The sequence below is a fragment of the Mustela putorius genome, unplaced genomic scaffold (assembly GCF_011764305.1).
Source record: "Mustela putorius furo isolate JIRA1106 unplaced genomic scaffold, ASM1176430v1.1 tig00000759_pilon_pilon_pilon, whole genome shotgun sequence".
Classification (NCBI taxonomy): domain Eukaryota; kingdom Metazoa; phylum Chordata; class Mammalia; order Carnivora; family Mustelidae; genus Mustela; species Mustela putorius.
This window is the reverse complement of record NW_025421467.1, coordinates 4,318,655-4,332,099: the sequence shown is the minus strand read 5'-3', so window position 1 is coordinate 4,332,099 and position 13,445 is coordinate 4,318,655.

Sequence of the window (13,445 nt, the reverse complement as noted above, 5' to 3'; positions counted from 1 at the left end):
GTCAAGCCTCAAAAATTTTAAAAGAACTGATTATCAAAGTTTATTCTTTAATCACAATGAAATTAAATTAGATGTCAAAATAGAAGGAAATTTGAGAAACTCACAAATATATAAAATTAAAAACACATTCCAAAACAAAAATTGGGTCAAAAAATCATGACAGAAATTTTTACAAAATACTTTGAAGTGAATAAAAATAAAAATATATCTAAGATTTTGGACTATACTAAAATAGTGATTAAGGAGAGATTTATGTCAGTAATGCATACATTAGAAAGGAATATCTCAAATCTATTAACAAGCTAAAGTAGAAGAGTAAATTAAACTCAAAGTGAGCAGAAAGTAGGAAATAGAAAATATTAGAGCAGATAAATGAAATAGAGAATAGAAAATATAAAGAAAATCAATGAAATCACAGCTTTTTCCTTTGCTAATTTCAATAAAATTAAAGAAAAAAAAAAACCTGTAACTAGACTACATAAGAAAAACACAGAGAAGACCCAAGTTACTAAAATAAGTAATGAAAGAAGGAATAGACTCCTGATCAGGTAGAATTTTAAAAAAGAATTATAAGGGAAGGCTATTAAGTATATACCATTAAGTTTAGATAACCTAGATGAAATAGACACATGCCTAGAAAGACATCTACTCAATAATGAAAATTACTCAGGAAGAAATGGAAATCTGAATAGATCCATAACACATAGTTGAATTATTGATTAAAAAATTCTCCAAAATTGGAGCACAACCACAAGTCTTCCTTGTTGAATTCTAAGAAACATTTAAAGATTTAACACTAATCCTTCACCAACTTTCCTAAAAAGTTGAAGAGGAAGGAATACTTCCAGACTCATTCTATTAGGCCAATATTATCCTGAAATTAAAGCCAGATTTATAATGGCAAGGAGTGCAAAATACAAAACAATATCCCTTATGAATATAGAGACAGATTTCTCAACAAAATACTAACAAATTATATCCAGCAACATGACCTAGTAAAATTTGGTCCAAGAGGACGCAGTATATCCTACATTGCTATGTATCCTAGGTAATAAATAGGCAGGTAATAAATTACCAAAATCATGATCATTTCAGTAATTGTAGTAAAAAGCATTTGACAAAGTGAACACAATAGGTGGGAATCTCCTCAAGCAGATAAAGAAAATTTATTTATTTGTTTATTCATTTATAAAGATTTATTTATTTGAGAGAAAGAGAGTATGAGTGGGGGTCAGGGCAGAGGAAAAGGGAGAGAATTTCAAGCAGACTCCCTGCTGAGCACAGAGTCTTAAGTGGGGCTTGATTCTATGACCCATGAGATCATGACGTCAGGTGAAATTGTGAATTATTTGCTTAACAGACTGAGCCACCCAGTGGCCCCAAGAAAATATATGAAAACAACAACCTATGGCTAACTTTAAACTCAGTCGGAAAAGAAAAAGATTTCATCCTAAGAGATAAACAAGACAAGGATGTCAATATATACCATTTTGTTGAACATGGACTGGATATTAAAGCTAGGAAAACCAGGCAAGAAAAACAAGCAAAAAAAGTGTCCAGATTGGAAAGAAAGAAGTAAAACTATCTCCATTCACATACAATCTTATATTTTATTTAGAAAAACTTAAGGAATATATAGAAATATATTATTAGATCTAATAAAGAAACTCACCAAATTGGTAGGACACAAGATTAACAGGAAAATCAACTGAGTTTTAATACTTTAATAATTCCAAAATTAACAATTTCATATCTAATATCATCAAAGAGAATAAAATGTCTAGAAATAATCTCACAAAAAAGTGGAAGAATTTTTTTTTTTTAAGATTTTGTTTCTTTGACACAGAGAGACACAGAGAGAGAGGGAACACAAGCAGGGGGAGCAGAAGAGGAATAAGCAGTTTTCCTGCTGATCAGGGAGCCTGATGTGGGCCTGGATCCCAGGACCCTGAGATCATGACCTGAGCTGAAGGCAGCCACTTAATGACAGAGCCACCCAGGTGCCCAAGTGCCAGACTTCTACAAACAAACCTATAACACTGTTAAAACAAGTTAAAGACCTAAATAAATGGAAAATAAAAATCTTGACTGGAAGACTAATATTGGCTACACTTTCCCAGTTATTGGACAGACTCAGTAAAAATCCAGTGAAAAACCCAGCTGTCATTATACAGAAGCTGGCATGTTGATTCTAAAAATCTTAAGGAATTTTGAGAGATGCAAATTAGCCAAAACAATATCAGGGGAAAATAAGACAAATTTAGAGGGTATTGGAGGACACAGACTTCCTGATTTCAAAACACTACAAAGCTACAGTTATCAAGACAGTGCGGTGTCAACATAAGTATAGACATATATGTCAACACAATAGAATTGAGAGTCCAGAAATTAACATTTAAATTATGGTCAGTTAACTTTCAACAAAGTTGCAAAGACAAATCAATGGAGAAATTACACTCTTTCAACCAATGATATTCACAAGCAAAAGACAATTTGATATCTACAAATAAAAGAATGACTTGGACTCCTTCCTTGCACACATACAAAAACAAACACAGAATGAATCACAGGCCTAAATGTAAGAACTATAATTATCAAACTCGTGGAAAAAAACACAAGGTATAAATACTTGTGATTTTTTAACTAGCCAATGTTTTCTTAGGTATTTCTCCAAATATCAAAGCAAAGTAACAAAAAGAAAAATAATAAAATCAACTTTATAAAAAATTAAAAACCATTGTGTTTCAAAAGGCACGATCAATAATTTGAAAAACAACATCAACAATAATAAAGAGAATCAAGAAAATATTTGAAAATCATAAGGGACTACTGTCCAAATCAAATAAAGAACTCTTATAACTCGACAATAAAAAGAAATGTTTAAGAATGCACTAAACTATTTAAATTTCTCTAAAAAGCCTATAAAAATGACCAGTCAGGGGCGCCTGGGTGGCTCAGTGGGTTAAGCCGCTGCCTTCGGCTCAGGTCATGATCTCAGGGTCCTGAGATCGAGTCCCGCATCAGGCTCTCTGCTCAGCAGGAGCCTGCTTCCCTTCCTCTCTCTCTGCCTGCCTCTCTGCCTACTGTGATCTCTCTCTGTCAAATAAATAAATAAAATCTTTAAAAAAAAAAAAAATGACCAGTCAGTGCTGTAAAAGGTGTTAAATATTAATAGTCATTAGTGAAATGAAAATCTAAGCCACTAGATACTATTTCATACCCACCAAGATTGTTAATCAAAAAGATCATAACATTTTTTTGTGTGTCAGAGTACTATTAAAGTATAATACATTGCTGGCTGGAATTTAAAATCATGCAGCCACTTTGAAAAAAACTCCTCAAAACATTCTTCAAAAATATAAACAGATTTGCCACATGACCCAGCTATTCCCCTTCTAGGTAATTACCCAACAGAATTAAAAATTATGTTCATAAAACAACTTCTACACAAACTTCATTGGAGCAATTAATAATAGCTAAAAAAGTAGAAACAACCAAATACCCTTCAGCAGACAGATGAATATCCATGGTTTATCCATACAATATATAATTATTCAGCCATGAAAAGGAAAGAAGTACTTGATACATGCTACAAAGTGATCATACCTTGAAAAGATTACTTTAAGTGAAAGAAGCCAGACACAAGAGGCTACATTTTCTTTGGTGACATTTATATATAATGTCTAGAATAAACAAATTCATAGAGACAGAAAATTGATTCATTTTTGCTTAGTGCTCAGGAAAAGGGAAAAAGGAGAATGACTCTTAGTAGATATGAAACTTCTTTTAAAAGTAATAAAATGTGGTGGTTATGGTTGTACACTGAAACCCACTGAATTGTATACTTCAAAAGGGTTTTATGATATGTGAAATATATCTTAATAAAATAAATAAATGTTCTAAGTGACTTTCATAAAAAAAGACCTTGGTTTCTATATAACACAATATGTTATAATGAATTCCTCATAGTTTTCACAACAAAATGTGCATCTTAAACTAATTTACCTTCCAGCAAATAATATAAAAAGAAAATAAAACCTTTCATGACCATGGAGATAAACATCAATATTATAAACAGACACAAAAAGCAGCAACTATAAAAATTTTTAAAATTATAGTTTAAACTGCATTATTATTAATATTTTAAAAATCATAAAGCATTACTGGGTGAAATCTCTAGCCATTAAAATGGGATAAGATATGTTCAATATTTTTGATTGACAGAAGAGTACTATCCAGATTAAGTATCACTTACAAGTCAATCAGAAAAAATAAGTAACTTAATAAAACAGGCAATTATCAAAACATCATATTAAAAAAGCATAAATGTATGATTACATATTTTACATTATTATGAAATTCTAATTAAAACTGCAATAAGTATCCCAGTGGCGTGGGAAGGAGTTCCACATCGGGCTCCTTGCTCAGCAGGGAGCCTGTTTCTCCCTCTGCCTCTGCCTCTGCCTGTGCTCGCTTGCTCTCTCTCCCTCTCTCTCTCTGACAAATAAATAAATAAAATCGTTTTAAAAAAAACAAAAAACAGAAAACTGCAATAAGATGGCATTTCACATCCATGCAGAGCATTAAAACAAACCAAAACCAAACAAAACACTGACCATATAAAAAACTGCCAAATATATGGTGCAGTTGGAACTCTTAAACACTACTGGTTGGGTAGATATTGGTAGAATACACTTGGAAAGTGGCAGCTTTCACTAATGTTCAACATCAGATACCATATGACTTAGCAATTCTATGTATACTGTCCACATATACTTTCTACATATGTGCATATGTTCACCCAATTAAATGTAAGTATTGCACCAAGATGATATGCATAGAAATGATCATAGTACTATTCTTCAAAATTGTCCCAATTTGGAAGCATCTTAGTGTTCATTAATAGTAGGTAGATAAATAAATTTTGATACATTTATACAACAGAAGACAACATAGTAATGGAAATGAAGTGACACTGTAACATGTACTGATACAGATAGATCTTATAATCAAAACATTAGACTGACAGACATTGAATACAAAAGGGTACATTCTGTACGATTCTACTATATAAAGTTCCAAACCAGGTGACTAAATCTATGAAAGTAGGAAAATTACTTACCTTTGTGTGGATTATAAAGACACATAGTAGAGGTTTCTGGGATATGAATATAGTTCCATTTCATGCTTTGTTTAGTAACTATATGGGTAAGCATACAAATGAAATACAAACAGCCCTTCCAGCTGTCTTCTGATATGTTCACTTACCTTTATGCATGTTACGCATGGTTAAATATAGAGTTGAAATTAAATATTAAGAAATATTACATAGATTTTTACACAAATAAGTTTACCATATTTATATTAATTTCACACTACTTTTTACAAACCAGGAGCTAGAATAGAAATAAAATTATTTTCCCAAGCAACCTATTATAGCTTACAATTCATCTTCTTTTATAATTGCTTCTATGGTATATTAATCATTGGCAAAAAAAAAAGTTTATGTTAATTCATAAAATTACTTTTTAATAAGCTTGAAAAGAAGGATTCTTGCTTGGATATCCTTCTACATTTGTAGGCTAATAAATAATATAGTTAAGAAAAGTTAGGGGTGCCTGGGTGGCTCAGTGGATTAAGCCACTGCCTTGAGCTCAGGTCATGATCTCAGGGTCCTGGGATTGAGTCCCGCATCGGGTTCTCTGCTCAGCAGGGAGCCTGCCTCCCCCCCACTCTCTCTCTCTGCCTGCCTCTCTGCCTACTTGTGATCTCTCTCTGTCAAATAAATAAATTAAATCTTTTAAATAAATAAATAAATAAAATTTAGCAATATGTATCTCCCCAGTACATCAAATAATAAGCATTAATATTTGTGGATTCTTGAGCAATATGTATCTCCCCATTACATTAAATAATAAGCATTAATATTTGTGGATTCTTGAGCAATATGTATCTCCCCATTACATTAAATAATAAGCATTAATATTTGTGGATTCTTGAACTGTATTCACACTTTCCTTATATACTGTATGAGAGAAAAGTCTATAAGCCAAAATGAACATCATATTCCTATAATATGATATGAATCATTCTCTGGATGAATATGTGGCCACCTTACAGAATATTTAGGCTAAACTGAATATTTTATTATTCTCTTTCACTGTTCTCTTTCAAACTCATTAATTTCAAAAATGTGGAAGCTAATGTCATTAAGCTTAATTTAAATATTATAATATAATTTTTATGGGATTAGTTTTTAATTTAATATATTTGGACTTTGATAAGAAGTCTGATTGCCAGTCAAAATCTTTCAGTTTTGAATATTTTGATCAATTTAGAAATGAGCCATCAAGATAACTCGAAACAATTTTTTTTTTTAATTCCATTTATTTACTTGATAGAGATCAGGAGCAGGCAGAGAAGCAGGCAGAGAGAGAGGGAGAAGCAGACTTCCCACAGAGCAGAGAGCCCGACATGGGGCTCGATCCCAGGACTCTGAGATCATGACCTGAGCTGAAAGCAGAGGCTTAACCCACTGAGCCACCCAGGCGCCCCTCGAAGCAAATTTTTACATTATATTCAAAGTCTACCACTATTACACAAAATTAGAGACCTTTTATCTAACTTCGCAGAAGGAAAACAAGTTTGTAACTGTTCTTATTTAGGCAGAACAAACAGGATGTTGCTGGCAAACCTTTAGAGTATGAGGATAGGACACTTGCTTCACTAGAAATTTATTTTGATTAAGCTGTTTCAAAATAGAAGGAATAACCACTTGGAATTTCTTAGAAATTCCATTTAGAAGAAGCTTAAGGGGACGCCTGGGTGGCTCAGTTGGTTAAGCAGCTGCCTTCTGCTCAGGTCATGATTCCGGCGTCCTGGGATCGAGTCCCACATCGGGCTCCTTGCTTGGCAGGGAGCCTGCTTCTCCCTCTGCCTCTGCCTGCCACTCTGTCTGCCTGTGCTCACTCTCGCTCCTCTCTCTCTCTGACAAACAAACAAATAAATAAATAATCCAAAAAAAAAAAAAAAAAGAAGAAGAAGAAGAAGCTTAAGAGGGCCAGTCTAATTGGAAGAGGACTAAAAAAAAAAAGAAGATTAAGAGGGCCAGTCTAATTGGAAGAGGACTGCAGGGGACTGTTCTGAAGATATATTTGAGTAGCAAGCACATTGTACTTCAATTTATATGGGGTGACTCAGGGGAACTGATAGAGATGGAAAATAAAGAACCTCCAAACATCCTATTGCTGTCACTTGATAGTACTCTGTAGAAACATTCCTGTGGAAATAGAACTTCTCCTTAGAGATATGCGAATGTTCTCCAGTAGTTGGTTTGCAATGCAGCAAGAGACTGTTATCATAAACTCATCTGGTGTGCTGGGATACATCAAGCTAACTAGTCTCAATTTTATTCAAATACTAAAGTTGTCACTTCTATGTGTTGGACTTCATGCCCTGACTCTCTAATATTAATGGAAGAAATAATCATGATGATAAAGAAATTCCTATATTGTAGAAAATAAATATATACTTTGCCAGAATTGAGTTACTCAAACTAGTGTTTCTCCTTTGTTACAACAGCTATACATCAGAAAGTAATGGAAAACACTTTTTTTTAGAGCTATTAGTATTTAAGGAAAAAAATAATGAGAGGTGTGCTTAGAAAAATTTTACCTATTTAGTTTAGCTTGCCTGTAGGGAACTCTGCAAAGTACATGCATTCACTATTGTGAATAATCTGTGGTAAATTTCATTTTAAAATTTCTTTTTAATTGTAACTGGCACTTGTGAGCTTAATACTGGAATCAGCTGAAAAGTAATATAATTGTTAGGGATAACAACATGAGATTCAAGTATAAGTGACTAGTTATAGTTTAATAATCCTAAAAAGAACAAGTATATGAACCAAATGTTTAATTTTAAATACTGAACATCAAAGGCAGCTTTTTTTTTTTTTCCTCCTCTCAGCAGTTTAACTACTTTTAACACAGTCTGGAAATTGGTTTACAGACTTTTCTTATACCCAAAGACATGAGAATACATGAGAACAGAGATTCTAGTCATGTGGCTGCCTCGAGCTGTAGCCCTTGGCCAGCCAGAGATGATTTAAAAGGTTCTACAGAGAGAGTCAAGACTTTTTTGGTCTATGATTATAAGTGAGTATGGTTTGGAACTGTTTAAACGAGGAGAGACCTATATTCTTAGAAACCTTGACTCTTTTTTAACTTTCTCATTCTTTCCAGCTGGCTAGAGCCTCCACTTTTCTCCAAATCAGGTGCCTGTCTAGATAGAAGCCAAATTTTTAAAGAATTAGATGGAAATAACACTTCTTATTTCATATTTTCAAATGTCGAATCTCCACTAAAAGGCAAGGGTAATTTTAGCCAAAAACATGCAGGAAGAGTTAAAGGAATAATAGATACATTGTAAATCATATGGCAGAAGTGTCAAGTCCTACCCAAGTCGCATGTGGTTTTCTTTAATAGAAATAAGTCACTCCTATTATGCAGAGAATACTTCCCTGTAGCTATTCACATCCATTTAGTGTTCAACAGCTTGCTGAAGTGAGTCTTTGAAGACTTAAGTATATTCATACATTCATAAAAACGACACTCATTAACAATTATTGGACCAAAGAAGCCTTGCAATTTTTCCTTAAAAAAAAAGGAGCCTCATGAATAGCAACTGTTTTGTTTTGTTTTGTTTTCAATCCCAATCTTTAGTGATTATTATACCTAGGCCCTTTACATTGCACCAGAGGAATCAAATTACCTGGGTTCCAAATCCACTTTCTGTTTGATCTTCAACATATATTTAATCATCATTTATCTGATTTTCTTTATCTGTAAAGTTGAGAAATAATAATGTATAATTTATGGAGTTGTTGAGTATTAAATCAAATCATTTATCTAAAATTTTTAGGAGACAATTTGGAATGTCACCCTGAGGACCACACTTATTACATGGTAGGGCCTCCATAAAGTTACTCAGTAATACCTATTGTTATTACCATCACAGTTGATTCTCGTGACAACCGTATGAGCAAGCAATCTTATTGAAATTTGAATGTAACACAATTAAGAATCCGTAATTCCTACTTACATTCCAAACTTCATTCAGAAATCCTAAGCAGTGCAGCAGATGAGCTGGTATGCAAGCAAAGACTCAGCAACTTTTCCCTAGTTTCTCAAATTGTATTCCACACCATACACAGGGACTCAGGTATGTTGTCTACATCAGGTCCTGTGCATGGACCTAATCAACCAGAGATGGATAAGATATGATCGATCACCTAAAGAGATAATATTCTTCACAGATAGTCGTGTGTGAAAATAAATCTTTGAAAAACGCATGCTAAGGGCTCTAGAGAGACATTACAGTAAGAGTAAAAGCGTTGCCTCATTGTAGAGGCATGGACTGTGGTCCCCGACAGATAGAAAGATATGGCAAAATACCCAGTGCCTGCAACCGGGAATATATAAACAGAGTTCACATATTTAATCACATGCACCTTTATAAATATTGAGATTGCTGAAAGCAAAATCTAGTAAAACTTAACCATAGTACACATTTTCTTTAATTAATAAAATTTTTTGATACTCAGACCCATCGTTTCAGGTCTCAATGCCCAAAGCCCTATTTCCTTCAAAATAGCCAGTTAAACATCAAATCCTATTACTGACAACTTTCTGCTATATTTCAGAAATCTTATTCAATACCTTAAATCCAGTTATTTACAGTAGTAATGGTTAATTTAAGGTATCATGCAGAGTTTATTTTCCTACTTTTAGTTGCTTTAAGATTTGCAAGGAAAAATTGAAAGACAGAAAAAATTTGAGATTATTTGAAACATTGTGGTGGCTTTTTCCAGGTAAAATTAGAAAGATTGTAATAAATTATTAGTAAACACCAATATAATAAGTCCTGTTACATTACTCTACATCATATACTTATGTTATACCTTCATTAACTGCATTTAAAAGCATGTCTTGCAGTCTTCTTTTAAACTTCTTCCAAATGACAAGGATTCACTGTTTCTGAATCAGTGAATCAGCTAATAGGTTATTTGGGATGATGGCAGGTGGTATTTTTCTGCATCTTTCCATATTACATACATAGCACTATTTACTCTCATTGTAGTGACAAATAATTAGAAATCCCAAGAAGCATTGGCCCATTTCTCATTAGCAGTATAGTGGATATAGTGGATATTTTTAAATAACTGAAGATACTCTTAGAATGCCCTGTTGGTTTTTAGGCAAAGATGTTTTGTTTTCAATATTTGGTACTGCAATATATATTTTGTTTTCATATTTTGTACTGCAATATATCAAATACAAAATGGAATGTGACTATTGCAAAGATTTGGACTTTGGTTTCAAAAGAAATGAGTTGATTCATTTTTGCTCAAAAAAGTACTACCTATAATTCATGATTTATCTGTTTCATTTTTTAGATCTTTTACTTATTTATTATCTAACAAAGTCTGTATCAACAGCCCACAGGATGATTTTCAATGATTTTTATTAGACGAGAGTGAAGTGAATTGCAAAACAGAACTTTTCTTTAAACCCCGGCACAGGACAGTGGACAGGGAGGACTTTGCTTCAACTTGATAAAGCAAAGTTTATTTCAAAAATCCCCCAATTAAAGTGTCCTTGGCAGTTTTGTAAATTTGAGAAAAGTATTACAAATGCAGAAGTGCCCAAAGGAGAGTGGAGACTCATCTCATAAATACTGAAATAACATTCTTTTGATAATTTAGATCTTTTTTGAGCTTTAGACTTTTTGTATTCCAAGTTAAAGACATCATTTAAATAATTTTGTAAATTTTGATTTATTAGAGATATGAATATTATGGTAGAAAAAATACTCATCGGGACGCCTGGGTGGCTCAGTTGGTTGGACGACTGCCTTCGGCTCAGGTCATGATCCCGGAGTCCCGGGATCGAGTCCTGCATTGGGCTCCCAGCTCCATGGGGAGTCTGCTTCTCCCTCTGACCTTCTCGTCACTCATGCTCTCTCTCACTGTCTCTCTCTCTCAAATAAATAAATAAAATCTTTAAAAAAAAAAAAAGAAAAAATACTCATCATCATAATCTTATTTTGCTTACTCTAAAAATGCTCATGTAATTCACTTTCATCTTACTATTATGAAAAATGTGGAAAATTTCCAAGTTCTAAAAATATGGAAAAAATTAAACACTCTTATAACAAATACAAGCATATCAGATTCTTTATCTAGAAATAAAAATCTTTAACATCTTGTCATAACTGCATTATCAACTTGTTAATATTTAGATATATACATTTTGAGCCATTTGACGGCTACCCTGTGGTAATTTACTTACATATAAATCAGCATGCATTTCCTAAACAGGACATATTCCTGCATAACTGCAATGTCAACATTGCATATTAGATAGGACAGTAAATTAGAAAAAGTAATATTTTCTTAATATTTTAACATACAATCCAAATTCAAAAGTTCCCAAATATCTGCCAGTATTTTACTTGCTATTTTATTTTCAACCATGTTTCAAAAAGTTTCACACGTTGCATTTTGGGGTCTTTTTATTCTTCTTAAAATTTATATTAAACTTCTACAATTTAATTCTTTTAAGACACATTTTTGAAAACAGTAAGTCTGTTTCTTTTAGGATCGTTCACAAACTAGATTTGCTTCATTGTTTTCTGATGATGTCATTTAACCTTTTCCTCAAACTCTATTACCTCTAAACTGGAAGTAAGGTCTAAAGGCCTGATTTAATTCAGATGAAAAAATGTTTTTTGGCAAAAATACGGCACAAGTAATACTATCTACTATATACTGCATCCCATCAGTTGGCACACAGCATCAGGTTGTCCCAAAATAAGTAATGCTTTCATCTCCTTTGTTTGATATGATAACAGACTAGATCTCACTATTATAAAGATATACTTTCCCCCTTTTACAATTAGCAAGAAATGTGTGGGATAATACTTTTGACACTTTAAAAATGTCTGACTCCCAATAATCCATTTTATTGATCCCCAATAATCACTTTTTTCATACACTAATGATCATTTACTGAATCCTTGATTTACTAAAAAGTAATTTTCTAATCATATCATTCATTCTATATTTTTAGCTAGACTTCTCTAAAAGAGTTTTTTATTATCAACAGGAGATGAATTACAGTTTTTGATTAAAGGGCAGCATTTATGTTTAATTCTGCTTCTTTAATTAATGAGTTTCAGATAAGACAGTTGAGGTAATATTGGTAGCAAATGAGTTTTTCTTTACACTTTTCTCTTTTTTTTAATCATCATGGAGTCATGAATTTTTATAACTTGAATATTTTAGAATCTTTTTTATTCATTATTTATTTTTATGTGCAAATTGTGGAAACTTATTTTGTATGGAAATAGAGAAAACATCTGTAAAAAAATAAATGAATACATTCAGCTTGTTCCCCAGAACATGTCATTAGTTTAACATATATCTTTGTCTCTAGAAATATGTAAAGTTTTATTTATTTAAGTAATCTCTACATGTAACATAGGACTCGATCCCACAATCCCAAGCTCAAGTCACTTGCTCATCCGATTGAAGTCAGCCAGGTGCCCCTGAAAATATTTAATCATTACTCCATATGTTTTTCTGTTGTACATAAACTCAACAGAAATAAGTATTGTTGAAAAGTTTAGGAGATACAAACATTCAACTGGAAATTAAATAATCAGTTATTTTTGGACTCACTCTACAACATTACAATGGCCGTTATTATCATCTTCATCAATTATTTAGTATAACAGGTTTTCTCTGATACCTAAATTCACTTATGATACTAAATACTTTTTCAAAACTTTCTTATGCCATTGTCAGTAAAGAACATGACAATATCACTTTCACATTTAACTGCTTTGTGATTTTCACGTCATATTTTATAGACCTATGACATAATACTTGTTAGAAAACCCACAAACCATACATCTGTCAACAGAAATCTTACCTAAGGACTTACATGTTCTACTTTTTTTTCCAATCTATGGAGCTTTTTTTTCTAACATATGGAGTCCTTTTTATATTAAAAAGGACTTACATGCTCTACTATTTTTTTCTAACCTATGGAGCTCCAGAAAGGTAGAAACTGCTTTCTATTAACAAGTATAAATACACATAACAGTATCATATTTATGAAAAAAATTCTCTGCAAAATTACAGATACCATGCAATTCTGAAATAATATATTAGTATCATAACATCCAAAAGAAGGATAAATTCAGTCATTTTAGAAGTGGGCCATCCTGCAAAGCTGTCATATCTTGGCACATGGCCAGGTCTAGTTTATGAAGTTCAATGGAATAGAGATTTGAGAAAGGAACCTGTAATTAGACAAAAGAGTGTCTAGAAAATGGGAGACACTAAGGGTACCATATGATGGAAGAATATTAAGCCTAGC